The sequence below is a fragment of the Myxocyprinus asiaticus genome, chromosome 44, assembly GCF_019703515.2.
Source record: "Myxocyprinus asiaticus isolate MX2 ecotype Aquarium Trade chromosome 44, UBuf_Myxa_2, whole genome shotgun sequence".
Taxonomy (NCBI): Eukaryota; Metazoa; Chordata; class Actinopteri; order Cypriniformes; family Catostomidae; genus Myxocyprinus; species Myxocyprinus asiaticus.
This window is the reverse complement of record NC_059387.1, coordinates 9138736-9155710: the sequence shown is the minus strand read 5'-3', so window position 1 is coordinate 9155710 and position 16975 is coordinate 9138736. Positions and strand designations below refer to the sequence as shown.

General features: G+C 38.8%; 1 pseudogene; it reads right to left on the bottom strand.

Annotated features, from left to right (window-relative positions):
- The window catches only part of LOC127434212 (succinate--hydroxymethylglutarate CoA-transferase-like), a 164022-nt pseudogene that overhangs the window by 139657 nt on the left and 7390 nt on the right, over positions 1 to 16975 (bottom strand).

Here is a 16975-nt window from a genome sequence, read left to right as displayed (position 1 = left end):
CAGATCAAGAAACTCCATGGATGGAAGGCTCATGGCAGTTATTGAAAATAAGGGTGGCTATATTGGTCACTGAATATTTTTGAAAGGACAAAAATGTTATTTCATTTTCATTCTGTGTTACTTTTTTGTTGCACTTACTCTAAAAATTGAGAATAAACAATTGAGTTGGGAAAAATTATTTTTGTAATTTAGTTGCCTAATAATTGTGCACACTTTCATATTCCCCTGAGAAAGACAAAACTCACTTTTCCTTTGTTAAACATTCAGGTTTGAGGTTCAATAACATTTTGGATTGACTGAGAGCATTGTGTTTGTTCAACAATAAAATTAATCCTGAGGAATACAATTTGCCTAATAATTGTGCATGCAGTGTGTGTGTGTGTGTGTGTATATATATATATAAACTCCTCTCACTTTCAACTGCTTTTATTTTCAGCAAACTTAACGTGTAAATATTCATATGAACATAAAAATATTCAACAACTAAGACATAAACTGAACGAGTTTCACAGACATGTGACTAACAAAAATGGAATAATGTGTCCCTGAACAAAGGGGGGGTCAAAATCAAAAGTAACAGTCAGTATCTGGTGTGGCCACCAGCTGCATTAAGTACTGCAGTGCATCTCCTCCTCATGGACTGCACCAGATTTGCCAGTTCTTGCTGTGAGATACCCCATTCTTCCACCAAGGCACTTGCAAGTTCCCGGACATTTTTGGGGGGAATGGCCCTAGCCCTCACCCTCCATTCGAACAGGTCCCAGATGTGCTCAATGGGATTGAGATCCGGGCTCTTTGCTGGCCATGGCAGAACACTGACATTACTGTTTTGCAGGAAATCACACACAGAACGAGCAGTATGACTGGTGGCATTGTCATGCTTGAGGGTCATATCAGGATGAGCCTACAGGAAGGGTACCACATAAGGGAGGAGGATGTCTTCCCTGTAACGCACAGCGTTGAGATTGCCTGCAATGACAACAAGCTCAGTCCGATGATACTATGACACACCGCCTCAGACCATGATGGACCCTCCACCTCCAAATCGATCATGCTCCAGAGTACAGGCCTTGGTGTAACGCTCATTCCTTCAACGATAAACACGAGTCCGACCATCACCACTGGTGAGACAAAAAAGTGAAGAGCACTTTTTGCCAGTCCTGTCTGGTCCAGCGAAGGTGGGTTTGTGCCCAAAGGCGACATTGTTGCTGGTGATGTCTGGTAAGGACCTGCCTTACAACAGGACTACAAGCCCTCAGTCCAGCTTCTCTCAGCCCACTGCGGACAGTCTGAGCACTGATGGAGGGATTGTGCGTTCCTGGTGTAACTCAGGCAGTTGTTGTTGCCATCTTGTACCTGTCCCGCAGGTGTAATATTCGGATGTACCGATCTTGTGCAGGTGTTGTTACATGTGGTCTGCACTGCGAAGACGATCAGCTGTCCTTCCTGTCTCCCTGTAGCGCTGTCTTAGGCATCTCACAGCACGGACATTGCAATTTATTGCCCTGGCCACATCTGCAGTCCTCATGCCTCCATGCAGCATGCCAAAGGCACGTTCACGCAGATGAGCAGGGACCCTAGGCATCTTTCTTTTGGTGTTTTTCAGAGTCAGTAGAAAGGTGTCTTTAGTGTCCTAAGTTTTTATAACTGTGACCTTAATTGCCTACCGTCTGTAAGCTGTTAGTGTCTTAATGACCGTTCCAAAGGTGCATGTTCATTAATTGTTTATGGTTCATTGAACAAGCATGAAAAACATTGTTTAAACCCTTTACAATAAAGATCTGTAAAGTTATTTTTATTTTTACAAAATTATCTTTAAAATACAGTGTCCTGAAAAAGGGACGTTACTTTTTTGCTGAGTTTTATATATATATATATATATATATATATATATATATATATATATATATATATATATATATATATACAGGTGCATCTTAATAAATTACAATGTCGTGGAAAAGTTCATTTATTTCAGTAATTCAACTCAAATTGCGAAACTCGTGTATTAAATAAATTCAATGCACACAGGCTGAAGTAGTTTAAGTCTTTGGTTCTTTTAATTGTGATGATGGAATTGTGAATTTTGGAGCACTTCATGCTTCCTTCTGCTGACCAGCTTTTTAAAGATGCTGATTTCATTTTCCAGCAGGATTTGGCACCTGCCCACACTGCCAAAAGCACCAAAAGTTGGTTAAATGACCATGGTGTTGGTGTGCTTGACTGGCCAGTAAACTCACCAGACCTGAACCCCATAGAGAATCTATGGGGTATTGTCAAGAGGAAAATGAGAAACAAGAGACCAAAAAATGCAGATGAGCTGAGGTCCACTGTCAAAGAAACCTGGGCTTCCATACCACCTCGGCAGTGCCACAAACTGATCACCTCCATGCCATGCCGAATTGAGGCAGTAATTAAAGCAAAAGGAGCCCCTACCAAGTATTGAGTACATATACAGTAAATGAACATACTTTCCAGAAGGCCAACAATTCACTAAAAATGTTTTTTTTATTGGTCTTATGATGTATTCTAATTTGTTGAGATAGTGAATTGGTGGGTTTTTGTTAAATGTGAGCCAAAATCATCACAATTAAAAGAACCAAAGACTTAAACTACTTCAGTCTGTGTGCACTGAATTTATTTAATACATGAGTTTCACAATTTGAGTTGAATTACTGAAATAAATGAACTTTTCCACGACATTCTAATTTATTGAGATGCACCTGTATATATATATATATATATAAAATCCTCATATGTAATTTATTGTTAATAACACTTTATATGCATTTTAATATCCCTGTTTTTCATATCTATGTCTTTATATGTTGCAAATTTGCTTTTTCATTTTACAATGAATACTTCCAGAATCAAAATACTTAAAATACAAAATACAAAATTGCACTCTGAGTGGCAAATCATGTTAATGTTCAAGTTCAAGATTAATGATTTACAAAGAATTTCTCCCCATAACTACCCTTCTTTGCATTTGGATTAAAGGAAACCCTGAGTGGAGAGGTTATCAAATGCCCTCTCTGCTTTCACTAATGCAGAGACACTATAAATTTGCTGAAGGGTTAGATTACTGCGATCACAAAACCATCAGTGAGGAATGTTCAGAAATGGGGGGTGTAAGGAAACTCACTTATCTTTGCCAGTTTAGAGTCTACCGCAGCAATCGTGACCCATCATCGCATCATCCCACAGATAAAACATATATACATCCAATAAATTCCTACCAGCCACTCTGAATGTGATGTACAGCAGAAGAACTATTCAAGAAATATGGCAAAAAAATCTAGTACAGTCATCAATCGAACCCTGCACTACTTTTTTTGAAATGGAAAGCGATTAAAACCGATGAGGAATGCATTTGAACCACAACTGACAATCACAAACAATCACATTATTGGAACGTTTTCTAAAACCCACATCCTTCTTTTACGCTGGTATCATTCAGGGGACAAGCGCTTTAACTTGTTCGCTCTGCTCCAAGGTTTTACGGTATCATGTCAGTAATGTTCTTTCATGTTGCGAAAAAGCTGCAAACTTCAATTTCCTTGCTCTTTTGAATGATCTTTTTCTAAATCTAAAGGGACAAAATGGTGTATGACTGACGTAAAAAACTGCTCTTTTCAAGGCCAGTGAAGGACAACAGATTTATGCCTGATTTTCTGTGCTGGTGAATGACACTGAACCATAGTTTATACAGAGGTTTATATGGTTTAAACAAAGTCAAAGGCTCTGTTCAAAACCTTGTAAGCCGCTTACATTAATGTAAGGCATCATTGGCCAGATCCTGACACAAAGACTATTCCAAACAGGGTGATAATAAGGCTGCCTTCTAAGACACTGTTAAAACCAACATGTTTTATGCTCATCTGTGTTGTTTTTTAATTGCTTTTCTATGTAGTGCTAGACCGACTTTTTTGAACGTTGCATTGTGCGTCTAGCTTTACGTTCACTCTGACTGGCTCCAAAGACACATTCTTTTGCAAAATTCTAAGGCAGCATTGCATAATGCTTTGGAACGGGCTTAGTAAATATATAAAAATAAAAATCCATCCAAAATGGCGACCGAACCGAGAAAAAGGTTGATTATAAATTAACTTATACTTCACTAACTACCGAAAGGTATCAATGAAAAACAATATTTGGGTGCACTTTGTATCAACGTGGGCACACTGGAGGTCGGAATTCTGTTTCTGAATGTTCCAGTACCCTGACATCAGCCCTATTTTGCCGAGTTACTGACAAGCGTCATCTCCTATCAGACATTTCTGCATCGGTTAAAGTGTTTTTACCTTCTCCAGTGATGCGACCAGAAGCGCGTTGCATTATCAGAGTAAGAGACACGGATTCTTGCCCTTTGTTCAATCATGAAAGTAACTGTGTTTGCGTTATCAGTGACGAGCAAGGGTTCGAAGGTATATTCTAAGAATAGATTTTTACTCCACTGATGGTTAGGTTTAGGGTTGGGGTTTGGGGTAGAGTTAATAAAATATGCATTCCTCTTCATTGTATTACATCATTTATAGTAAAAAAAAAAAAAAAAAAAAAAAAAAGAAATCACTTTACAACTGGTTTTTGGCTCCACTTTGTGGACATTTCACCTGGAAACTGGAGCTCACATGCGCTCATATTTTCAAAAACACTTCTTTGCTAAGAATTTTGGTAAGCACAGAACTAGTTTAGCTCAAGAAAAGTCAACCTACTATTCCTAAATTCATTGTGAAATCAGTGTGACGAGTTGAGTTTCCTTTGCGCTTTACATGAAAAAATGCTATTTGTAATATACAAGTTGCTGCCTTTGTAGAATGTTCCAAATTGATCACTTATGAGGTTCCATTTCAGTTAGGAGCAAAGAAGCTAGCTATGTTTTGAAAAATTACTTTGTAACTTCAAACACTATTCCAGTCTATAAAACTTGTACTTGAGGATATTGAGTTTTTGAAAGATTAAGTGTATGATTTTAAGTGAAATTGGAGTTCCAATTATCTAACAATGTCCAAAATAATAGTTCTTCAATTTTTTGCACATTCTCAGTGACTCATATGGCAAAATGTATGCTACAAAACTGGAAGCAGTTCAGTTGAAATACACATTGGATGATGCAGACAAAATATGCCTTGTGAATTTTGGACACTTCAAATGCATTTCTGCTTCAATAACCTTTAACAGTTATTATTATTGTTTTTCCTCCATTATTCTGTGCCAAAGCAAATTACAATGAGATGTTGGGTGGTGTAAATAAATGATTTATTCTGCATAAAATAAAAACATGATTTTGTATTGTGCGCAGATACTTAACAAGACTTTAGTGCCAAGTTTTTCAACTTTTGCAGACCTAGAGACACACCACCCAGACTCTTTGCAAACCCAGAAAATTAGGGTCATTTAATATTGCGCTTTATTCACAAAACTCTGTGGTATTCTCCCGGTGCAATAGACATTGCACTATTACTGCCTATTACTATTATAGGAAAGCAGGCAGTAAATATAATTTGTTTTAAAAGATATATTTGTGTACATTTTTAATAGATCGTGGCAGATGACAAAATAATGATATAACCTGAATGAACGTTGCATTTATATAGTGCTTTTCTGACACTACACTCAAAGCACCATGAACGGGGGACTCTCTACAACCACCACCAGTGTGCAGCATCCACCTGGATGATGCGACAGCAGCTATAGTGTGCCAGTACACTCACCACACACCAGCTATTGGTGGAGAGGAGAGAGTAGAGTTATAGGGCCAAGTAGTGGATGGTGATTATTAGGAGGCCATGACTGAGATGGGCCAATGGGGGGAATTAAGCCAGGACACCAGGGTACACCCCTACTCTTTATGAGAAGTGCTCTAGGATTTTTAATGACCACAGAGAGTCAGGACCTCGGTTTAATGTCTCATCCGAAGGAAAGTGCCTTCTTACAGTATGGTGTCCCTGTCACTATACTGTGGCATTAGGACCCACACAGACCACAGGGTGATCACCCCCTGCTGGCCTCCCTAATACCTCTTCCAGCAGCAACCTTAGTTTTTCCCAAGGAGGTCTCCCATCCAGGTACTGACCAGGCTCAACACTGCTTAGCTTCAGTGGGCAACCGGTCTTGAGCTACAGGTTGATATGGCTGCTGCTGATATATCCAGATGAGCGGTGTAGTCAAGCACACTTTTGGCATGTTAAAGAGATAAATCAGATGCTGGATCACAGCAGTGGAGTGACGCTCTACATTCTGGGAAGAGTGTGCCAGATAGCGGTGATCTGCTGCATCCTCCATGTAAAGTATATGTAAATATTAGAGAATGCATTATGATATAACAATTAAATAGTACTGTATATTTAAAAGATAACATTAATTAAAATTGACAAATGCTGTGAAAAAAACTTTTTTTGTTCATGATTCCTAATGCATTATATAATGTAATGCATGTGTATTATTTGAGCAATGTATTGTAAAGAATTACATTTACATAATGCTTAACAGATTATTAGTTAATGTTCATTCAAACAGATACAATTTTCAACAAATTTGTATAAGTTTTATATATAGTCCACTGACACCCTGCTGTAACTTCCGTGGACCACTGTTGAAAACTCTTGCTTTAGTGAATCTAGAATTTCTGCTCTCAGGCCAGTTGTTGCAAAAGAGGGTATTTGAGGTTTCAGGTAGTTGCTATGGTGAAAACCCCAACAAAATGTTAAACCGATCTTGTTAAGTGATACTGCAGATGCGAAAACAAAGTAATTCAAGAGAAAGCTGCTTTACTTCCTATTCCCCATATTTAGTTTTCAATAAACACTTATACAGAACGTTAATTATGAAGTGGCAAGACACAAGAACGGAACATAAAACATTCACCAAGAGAGCCAATGGCATCTCCTCTGATTTAATCCTGGCCGTGGTGCATGCTGAAGTCTGCTTTGAACTAAATGTCTCTGTTGAATATCAATATGTCAGCAGACAACCACACACGCGTATGAACATGTAAACTCAGCAGAGTCTTTCACTCCATCTATTCTCATGATGCTACACTTTTGACATCTTAACTGACCGCTTGTGGTGTTGCACGGATGTTGACATTCTCTGTGTAAGCACTGCTATTTACATCACCTGTAAGCTTGTGCGTCTGAGCCGGATGGGTGGTTGGCAGGCAGGACGCTGTACAAGCAATATTACCATCGCTTAGTCAAAGAGCAAAAAGAAAATGCCAGGCGGAAATTATTTCAGATGACGTTACCAGTGGACATTTGTAAATGGTGTACCATTTTCTCTTGAAAGGACAGGTATGAAACTGTCTCAAAAACCTGGTTAGCTAATGCAGTACACAGTGGCATAGCAAGATAGCCTACAGATTCTTACAATGCAAATAATACTTATAAATTAGCCTTTATCCTTTAGTGTAGCATTATCCTGCCTGTCTACCACACCAGGACTACTTACGACAAGGAACAAATTGAGCTGAGTCACCTCTTCTATAAACTTGTACATTAGTCAAATGCACTTTTTGGATGACTTGTTTTTATACTCTATTTTAATTTGTATTTTTTTTTTTTTTTTTCTAAAACTTACATGCACATTTTTTAGTGTGACCACATAATTTGAAACTTTAGTTTACTTGAAAGCCATGCAAGTTTCTACATTTACCTTTTATACTATAGTGTGCCTGTTCTGATAGGGTCACAGACAGCAGGGGAAAAAATCAATGCAACATAGGTGATTCTCATGAAACCTGCCAAGAAAATGTCCTGGTCATATTTATCCCCAAATCAATACAAAAAAAAATGTCATTATTTTCAGGTCACTTAAGAACATTTTACCCTGATTTTTTTATTCCTATTGTACTCAATGATGATTCTCATTATAACAACACAGTCCATTTTTCACTCTATTACAGTAGAAAAGATGCTAATGTAAAACATTTTTTAATATAAAATTTGTGAGAATGAAAGGCAGTGCAGGGAGAACTACTAACATGTATATACATACTTTACAATTAAGTACAATTATATTTCTTTTACATATTGCAATGAGAATATCAAAATGGCCATTTTTTGCATTGATAATTGGTATTATAAGGTATTATAAATGTGCATAACTGTCATAAAAATAAATTCACAAAGTAAATTTTTTTATTGGTCCTTAAAATAGGCTCCATTTTCTATATGCAAAATACAATTTGTTTCTTTTGATTTTAGACTAAAATAGGACCAGGACATTTTATTGACAGGCTTTGCAAGAATCGACCAAATGCAAATAAATACTAACAAACTATATAAACCTGCACAGTTAGGGTAGAAAAATAAATAGGTTTATCAACTTCTAAAAGAAAGGACAAAACACTTCCAATATCGTTTGTTGACGTCAAAGGCTTTGTGTCCAATTAAACTAGAAGCTAGCTAAGTTAGGCTGATGCCAACATCTGTATTTAATTATTTGCTGCCGAGAACAGGAAACATTTAGTAAGCAAAGATAATAATTTTTCATTAATAATTCAGTATAAAGATAATAATTCAGCCTATATCATGTTAATCATTTTGCATTTTGTTGGGACTATGTAATTCTTTGTATTATAAATCCATTTAAATGTATTAAAAATCACATTTTGAGGACAATTTTGTTTACTTGTGGGCAATAAACATTTTGGTATTGTATGGGTTGCCACTCTCAAAATCTGGGTCCTTAAAAAAAATCTGTTGAGAATCACTGTGTTATACTAAAACAATGAGAATCGCCATGGCAAATACATATGGTTTCCATAGTGAATGACTCTTGCGCACCGGCTACCACGAAATAGGGAGAAACACCCCCGCTTGGACGGCTATTTTTTCACTGAGAAAGCTGATCTTCAGAAAGCAGACAGCATCTCTGCTTGGGAGTGGCAACAGGTGATAGCACACACTCCATGTCTTTCTCTCTCACACACAAATCTATCCATCCATCACTGTTTATCCAATAACTTGGTAGAAACAGCACAAGCCGTGATACTGTTTCTGAAGTGACATTTTTGAATTACTGACGAAGCCTTGGACGCATCATTTGGTTTGAACCAGCAAAGGCAGATTGTGATCCGTTGCGTAAGAAAGTAGTTCCATGCACAAATGCATTTTTTATGACCGTACTCAGTTTTTCCAATTTTGTTTAATTTACTTGTTCATTAAACTGTTGTACAGAAGCAATATCACACTCACAATCATGTTATATGGCCCTAAATCAGCGCTGCTGTGATTACCTACAGCACTCGGCCTGCAGCCGAATCACAGCAGTGCTGATGTAGGACCATATCGCACTCTTGCTCGTGTGATATTGCTTATAATATATATATATATATATATATATATATATATATATATATATATATATATATATATATATATATATATATATATATATATATATGCAGTTATATATAACTGCGTAATATAATTATGCAGTTTTCAGATAATAAGCCACAATTCATTGTTTCATTACCTTTGAGGACAGAAGATTGCAGTCTATGTGAAGGCCTCTTCCTGTCCTCTGTCTCTGCAGCAAAGCAGCCATGATGGCTCCCTGAGTGTACAAACCAGTTGCCAGATCTCTCATAGCCACACCTGGCCTGACTGGGTCCCCATCCTTCAAACATAAGAAGATCAATGAAGAGGACTGTAACAAGGTAAAAGGGAAAGGAGGTGGCGAGAACTGGATGAAGAATCAAACTAATGTTTAATTGAACAAAAAGACACAAACATAAACACATGCAGGGCAGCTGCCCGTAACTCACTCTCTCTCTCTCTCTCGAACTGCCGCCTCCGGTCACCTTTATCCCTCTCGAGGGCTTGACTAGCCTGATTAGGGGCCGGAAGTGCAGATTCACGACCCGGCCCCGCCCTCCTCCCTGCCACACTCCTCCCTCCTTTCCTTCAGGCCGGGGAGCCCCCGGCATGACGTACACGCCCTTCCGGCCCCACCTGCTGGCAGGTCATCCCCGCCTCTTCGGACCTGGGAGGGTGACAAGAGAAAGGAAAAAACAACAACAACAAAAACGAGAGGGAAAGGCCAACACGGAGCGATAGCGGGAGAGAGAGAGAAAAAAAAACGCACTCGCCGGTTCTCCGATACGCCATAGCCTGGTCCTCAGCCACCTCCAGCCCCAGGCGGACGGAATGCCCCGCTGCATTTTCGGTGGACGGTAGGGGTCTCCCCCGCCCCTGGCAGCGGTACCAGGCAGTCAGCCAGGAGCCCCTCCCCACTTGCGGTCCTCTCTTGACCCCGCCGCATATTAGCGGCCGGTAGGGGTCTCCTCCACCCCGGCAGCAGCCCTGACAGCTCAAGGCAGTCGGCTAGGAGCCCCTACTTCCCTCGTGGTTGGCAGCCGTTCCTCCGCTCTCAGGCGGCCGGGCTCTTCTGTCCCCTGGCGGATGGCCGCAGCTGCTCCGTTGGGGTGGATGGTAGTGGCGAGGACTCTACTACAGCGCATCCCTCCTCCTTACCGGATTTCGGCAACAGTCTAACAAAGGATAAAAGTTGGGAAAGGAGGAAGCGAGAACTAGCTTAACAATATAAATAATATTTTATGGTTTAAACAAAAAGACACAAACATAAACACATGCTGGGCAGCTGCCCATAACACACTCTCTCTGGAACTTCAGCCTCCGGTCGCATTTATCCCTCTGGAGGGCTTGATTAGCCTGATTAGGGACCAGGTGTGCAGCATCACGAATCGGCCCCACCCTCCTCCCTGCCACAATGACATAATGCTATAAATATAATAATAATTTAGGTTCAACATTAAAGGGATAATTAACTAAAAAATTTTAATTCTGTTACAAAATGTCAAAGAAAATCCTAAACAGCTCTTTTCTATTCAATGAAGGTGAATTGGGACTGAAACATTCAGGCTCCAAAATGACATTAAGCACCATTAAAGTTTTATAAAATAATCTATACGATTTGTGCACTATATTCCAAGTCTTCTGAAGACATACGATAGTATTTTACGATGGACTATTTTGTGAACTATTCCTTCAAACACATCAAATTACAATCCTCACTTCTGGACCAGTGATGTGCATCATTCCAGACATTGCAGACGCAATGGAGTCATAGCCAGGCTTGTGTGATTCAGGCCCGTCTGTCCATATCCTAAAAAAATTAAGCAAAATTAAATTGTAATTGCTTGTGTGATACTGATTATCAGATGAAAAATTGCTTATAACTCATAGTTTCAAGTAACATGAACATGCCCAGGATAAAATCTCCAGCATATACTGTGTGGCCAATAAGGGTTGATTTGGACCTATGCAGAAATCCCTACAGCTGAGAACACAGATCCATAGAGAGAGACGGCCCAGATCCAATTGCATTTCTATCATCAACGTAGCAGTCAAATTAATTCAGTTCTAGGAACTCCACTGTAGTTCTAAGACTTTTTTCAGGTAAACATCTACGTCTGTGTTTATTGCTTTGGCAGTGATAATGGAGGCTTAAAGTAAATCTGTCATGCCATAAGAAAATAGCAGTGTCCTAGCCAGAGTTTTACAAAGCGGCATTACTTCATAACCTCAATACTTCTCTTTTTGCTTTCGTAAGTGGTGTTTTCGAAGGCAAGCATCACATTAATTATCATTGCTCATACTTAGGATTTTGGCTTATTGGGGAGAGGTGTACTATTACTTTTCTAAGCCATTTCACTTATGATATTCACCTGCCAGATGATAAAACAGACAAAAAAGTCTCATAGACTTTCATTGAAGGTGGGACCCGAGCCATATTTATGGACCAGAATATTATAAAGACTTGGAGGCAGGATTTTTGTCCTTGGGCCAGTAAGCAACCACCTAACAACCAAACAGAACACCCAAGCAACCACATACAGTAGATATGCCATAACATACATTAAAGGAATACTCATGGTTCAATACAAGCTACGCTCATTCGACAGCATTTGTGGCATAATATTGATTACCACAAAAATTTATTTTGAGGCGCTTACAATGGAAGTAAATGGGGCCAGTTTTTGAACATTATAATACTCACTTTTTCCTTTTCTGTGTAAAGTTAAAGCCAATTTTACAAATTTAGCAAATTAAGCTTTATATCAGACCATACATATATATATATATATATATTTACACATATATACACATGCACTAATCAGCCACAACATTAAAACCACTGACAGGTGAAGTGAATAAAACGTATTATCTCGTTACAATGGCACCTGTCAAGGGGTGGGATATATTAGGCAGCAAGTGAACAGTCAGTTCTTGAATTTCATGTGTTGGAAGCAGGAAAAAATGGGCAAGCGTAAGGATCTGAGCTACTTTGACAAGGCCAAATTGTGATGGTTAGACAACTGGTTCAGAGCATCTCCAAAACGGCAGGTCTTGCGGGGTGTTCCCATATGCAGTGGTTAGAACCTACCAAAAGTGGTCCAAGGAAGGACAACCGGTAAACCGGTGACAAGGTCAAGGGCGCCCAAGGCTCATTGATGCGTATGGGGAGCGAAGGCTAGCCCGTCTAGTCAAATCCCACAGAAGAGCTACTGAAGCACAAATTGCTGAAAAACTTAATGCTGGCCATGACAGAAAGGTGTCAGAACACACAGTGCATCGCAGCTTGCTGCGTATGGGGCTGCGTAACCGCAGACCGGTCAGAGTGCCCATGCTGACCCCTGTCCACCACAAAAAGTGCCTACAATGGGTACGTGAGCATCAGAACTGGACAATGGAGCAATGAAGGAAGGTGGCCTGGTCTGATGAATCACATTTTCTTTTAGATCATGTGGATGGCCAGGTGTGTCATTTACCTGGGTAAGAAATGGCAGCAGGATGCACCATGGGAAGAAGGCAGGCAGTGTGATGCTCTGGGCAATGTTCTGCTGGGAAACCTTGGGTCCTGGCATTCATGTGGATGTTACTTTGACATGTACCACCTACCGAAAGATTGTTGCAGACCACGTACACCCCTTCATGGCAACGGTATTCCCTGATGGCAGTGGCCTCTTTCAGCAGGATAATGTACCCTGCCACACTGCAAAAATTGTTCAGGAATGGTTTGAGGAACATGACAAAGAGTTCAAGGTGTTGACTTCAAATTCCCGAGATCTCAAACTGATTGAGCATCTATGGGATGTGCTGGACCAACAAGTTTGATTCATGGAGGCCCCACCTCACAACTTACAGGATTTGAAGGATCTGCTGCTAACCTCATGGTGCCAGATACAACAGGACACCTTCAGAGGTCTTGTGGAGTCCTTGCCTCGACGGTTCCAAGCTGTTTTGGTGGCACGAGGGGGACCTACACGATATTAGACAGGTGGTTTTAATGTTGTGGCTGATCGGTGTATTTTACCAGATGCGTTTTTTTAATTATTTACATGATATGAAGTTGGAAACACAAAGCATGTGCTGATGTGGTTAGTTTCCATATAATCAAATTTTTCTTTAAATGCCCTCACTTTAATTTAGAACACTTGATTATCTAATCAAAATAACAAAATATGCATAAAAATATGGATGAATATGTTCAAAGATGGAAGACTGAGATAAAAAAAAAAACCAATTATTGGCATAGATTTGAGCAGATAACTGATAGTTCCAAAAAGCAACTATAGTCACAGATTAATCAGTAAAACCAATATATCAGTCTTCTTCTACTGGCAACCACCCATATAACAAAGGTGGCAGCGACCTTTGCATGGCCAAGCACCACTCACATTTTTGTTTATCAGAAAATGTCAAAATTAAGTTTATACTTTAATACAGCAGCATCTACAAAAATGAGCAACTATTAAAAGTGTTGGATCCATTCATCAAATGTATCTCAGGTTTCTCCACTGCCAACTTTGACACAATGTGAAAGGAATCCAAAGCCATCCTCAGCACATTTGGGTGTGGGGGCCCATCTAATGAAGTACACATGCTGAAAATAGCCCACGTTCTCAGACGCCACTTAATCCCCTTTAATTTGCTGTAAAGAAATGAAACCCCAATAATAAAATGAAAACAGGGAGCTTTGTCACTTCTGTGGAGCAGCAAGCGCCATTGGAGACCTCAAACATCTCCAGAGGAGGAATTGGAGTCTGTGGTTCTTGTTCTCCATACTCACATCAGTGTACTTAACAGAGCCTGATTATTCCACATTAACCAGACTAGACAGTGTGTGTCTCTCCCTAAAATGCACATTCCATATCTGAATGGACCATAACACACATGATGTAATCTGATAAAAACAATGTGAAATCAAACCCACCTTGTGTATCTACAGTGTATGTTGGAACATTAAAATGTAAGTCGGAATAAATCTGAGAGATATTACGTTAAATCCGGTGCTGGTATTGTTTGTGTTTACTGCTGACATGCTGAGCAATGTGTTTACCATTTTGTTGAATATAATATCCTCTAAAATATATTATGGCTCAAAGGAACGACTGGATTTGCTTATACAGTGGAACTGCTAGCATAGGCAAGAGTGACCTGGCATAAAACAAGAGAAGCAAAATGAGAAAATGTAATGACTAAACAAGCATTAGAGGTAAGGTAATCCGATAAGAGAACCAGACACAGTGTGTACCAGATGCTTCAATCAAAGCATGATGTTCTACTGGGTCACCCAAAGACCCAGATTGACAGGTTGACACAAGGAAGAGCATTTCGAGAATATAATGAGCACAATTAATATTTCAACCCTCGAGGAATGACAAAAAGTTGGATAAACCTTCAAAGTAAAAAACAGACTTGAAAATTCAATGCTTTCGGGGCCAAATTTTGGTCATTATCGCACCAGTTATGGCAAATCCCTATGCAAAAGTTTCCTGACAACACTGAGGTCCACATTTGATATATGTCCCCTGTCTATGGTGCACAGTTCAAATTACGTCTTGTATCAAAGGCTTTTCTGGTCTGCCAAGTCATGGTTTAATCCTCCACTGGGACTTGCACAAGCAATCACAATGTATAGGTTTGGCAGTTTTGTTTCCTGATTAAATGATTGCCAAAAAACAAAAACAAATGGGTCACTCACAAATTGCTACTGGATCATGAATTACCCCCCTTAAAACTGAAGCTATAAACTAAGGATGTCAATAAATCAGTGGATGACATGCCAGTGCAAGGTTCATTTTAAATGATTTAGACAAGACTGCAGAACTACTACAGCATCTGACATGCAAACTAGTGGTAAATGGATAGCTTCACTTATTCTCAGTTGTGTCATCCAATTAATCACAGTTCATCTGGTGGGGCAGGAGATAAGAAGTTTTCTTAAACTAAAGATTTAAAAGCTTGGCCACAATCAACAAGTGGGCCATAGAAAACTTTGTGTGGAGAATCCAACATTTCCAATCAACAGCTTTTCCAACACAGATTTTTCGCATAAATTAATATGTCAAATTATTTCAAGAACAAGGTATTTTCAAGGTATAGATGAAAGATGATGCTTAACCATCATAAAATGCCCACCACCAAACTAAATGTTACATGTGTTTTTTATTGTACATTTGTTTTATTTGAGGGGTTTGCTTGTTTTCATTTGAGTGGTTTGTTTGATTTCATATTTTTTAGCAATAAACATTAAATAAAATGGGTAAAAAAAAATAAAAAAAAATGGGTAACAGGGTTGCAAGATTTTCTGGGTTGCAAAATTAATTTATCACTCAGTTTCAGTATACAATAGAATACAAATACTGATACAACCCTGATACAAATTTATTTTGTACTGTTATTTATTTATTTATTTATTCATTCATTCATTAATTCACTTATTTTGAGGGACACAGGTAGATATTAAGTTTTTTTTTTTTTTTTTTTTTTGTGGGTGCAACTAAATATTATGTCTTAAATATATTATGTCTTATTTACTTGTCTTCCCACTATGCTATAGAAAGGGTAAAAATGATGTTACAGATTCTGAAGAAGTTACACTGTTGCGTAATTTCAATTGTTTCGTACTGTGACATGAAACAGGCCAAAATCACCAAGTGGAGTACTGGTATTTGATGTGTTTAAAACTAGCTACTTTTAATCAAGGGCGTAACAGCCGCGGGGGACATTGGGGACACGTCCTCCACCCCTCTTTAAAAAGGTGCATTTTGTCCCCTGCACTTTTCCAATCTAAACCCATACCGAGTCCAAATGGTGGATTTGTATACAGTATTATTTGCGTTTCTTTGGGTTTCTTTGAGCCAAAACCACTCTTACGTAATAGGCCATCAGTCAGACAGTCTAATCAACGCAGCTCCGTTCATTTCTACAAAGTTGCTTTCAACAATGCTCATTTATCCATGTTTTTTATTGGCATTGATGTTGATCTAAATTAATAATCTAGAGATGAGGAACACACAAACAATAGTTATTTATCGGCATATCGTTCTTGATTGGCAGCATTACGTGAAATGCACTGCAGAAAAAAAAAGACAATCCTTCTTTTAAGCACACATTGTAAGTGGAGTTTATATCAGCACATGAGTCTTCATTAAGTTATGCTTTTTACATTATGTTTGTGAGGTAAGAGTTTGATCGGTTGTTTTTGCCAATTTAAGCAGATTACTAGATCTGTGTTAAATATGTAAAGCTATTTTTTAATATCAGCTCCTGTTTTTTAACTGTGTAGATGTGCAGTCGACAAACTGTAGGAAAAAAGATAGATCTGCTGTGTTCTTAGAACATTTAGGCATTTTACTGAAGTGAATAGACATGTAGACACTTTTTTACACATGAAAATGATCAGATGTAATTGAAACGCATTATACTTTGTCTTTTGATAAAAGTAATGCTCAGCAGCTCACACACTGAAGGGAAATGATAGATTTTCTTTGTTCTTATAATGCTTAAAACCTCTAGTAAAGTCTCTTTGTAGGTCTGAAGACATGCACATTTTTAAGGATTAAAATTGTCTTTTACTCGTTGATTCAGTGACAAACTTATTTCACACAAGACACACATTTGTCACCACCTTCTGGAATCACCATGGTCACTGAATCATTAAA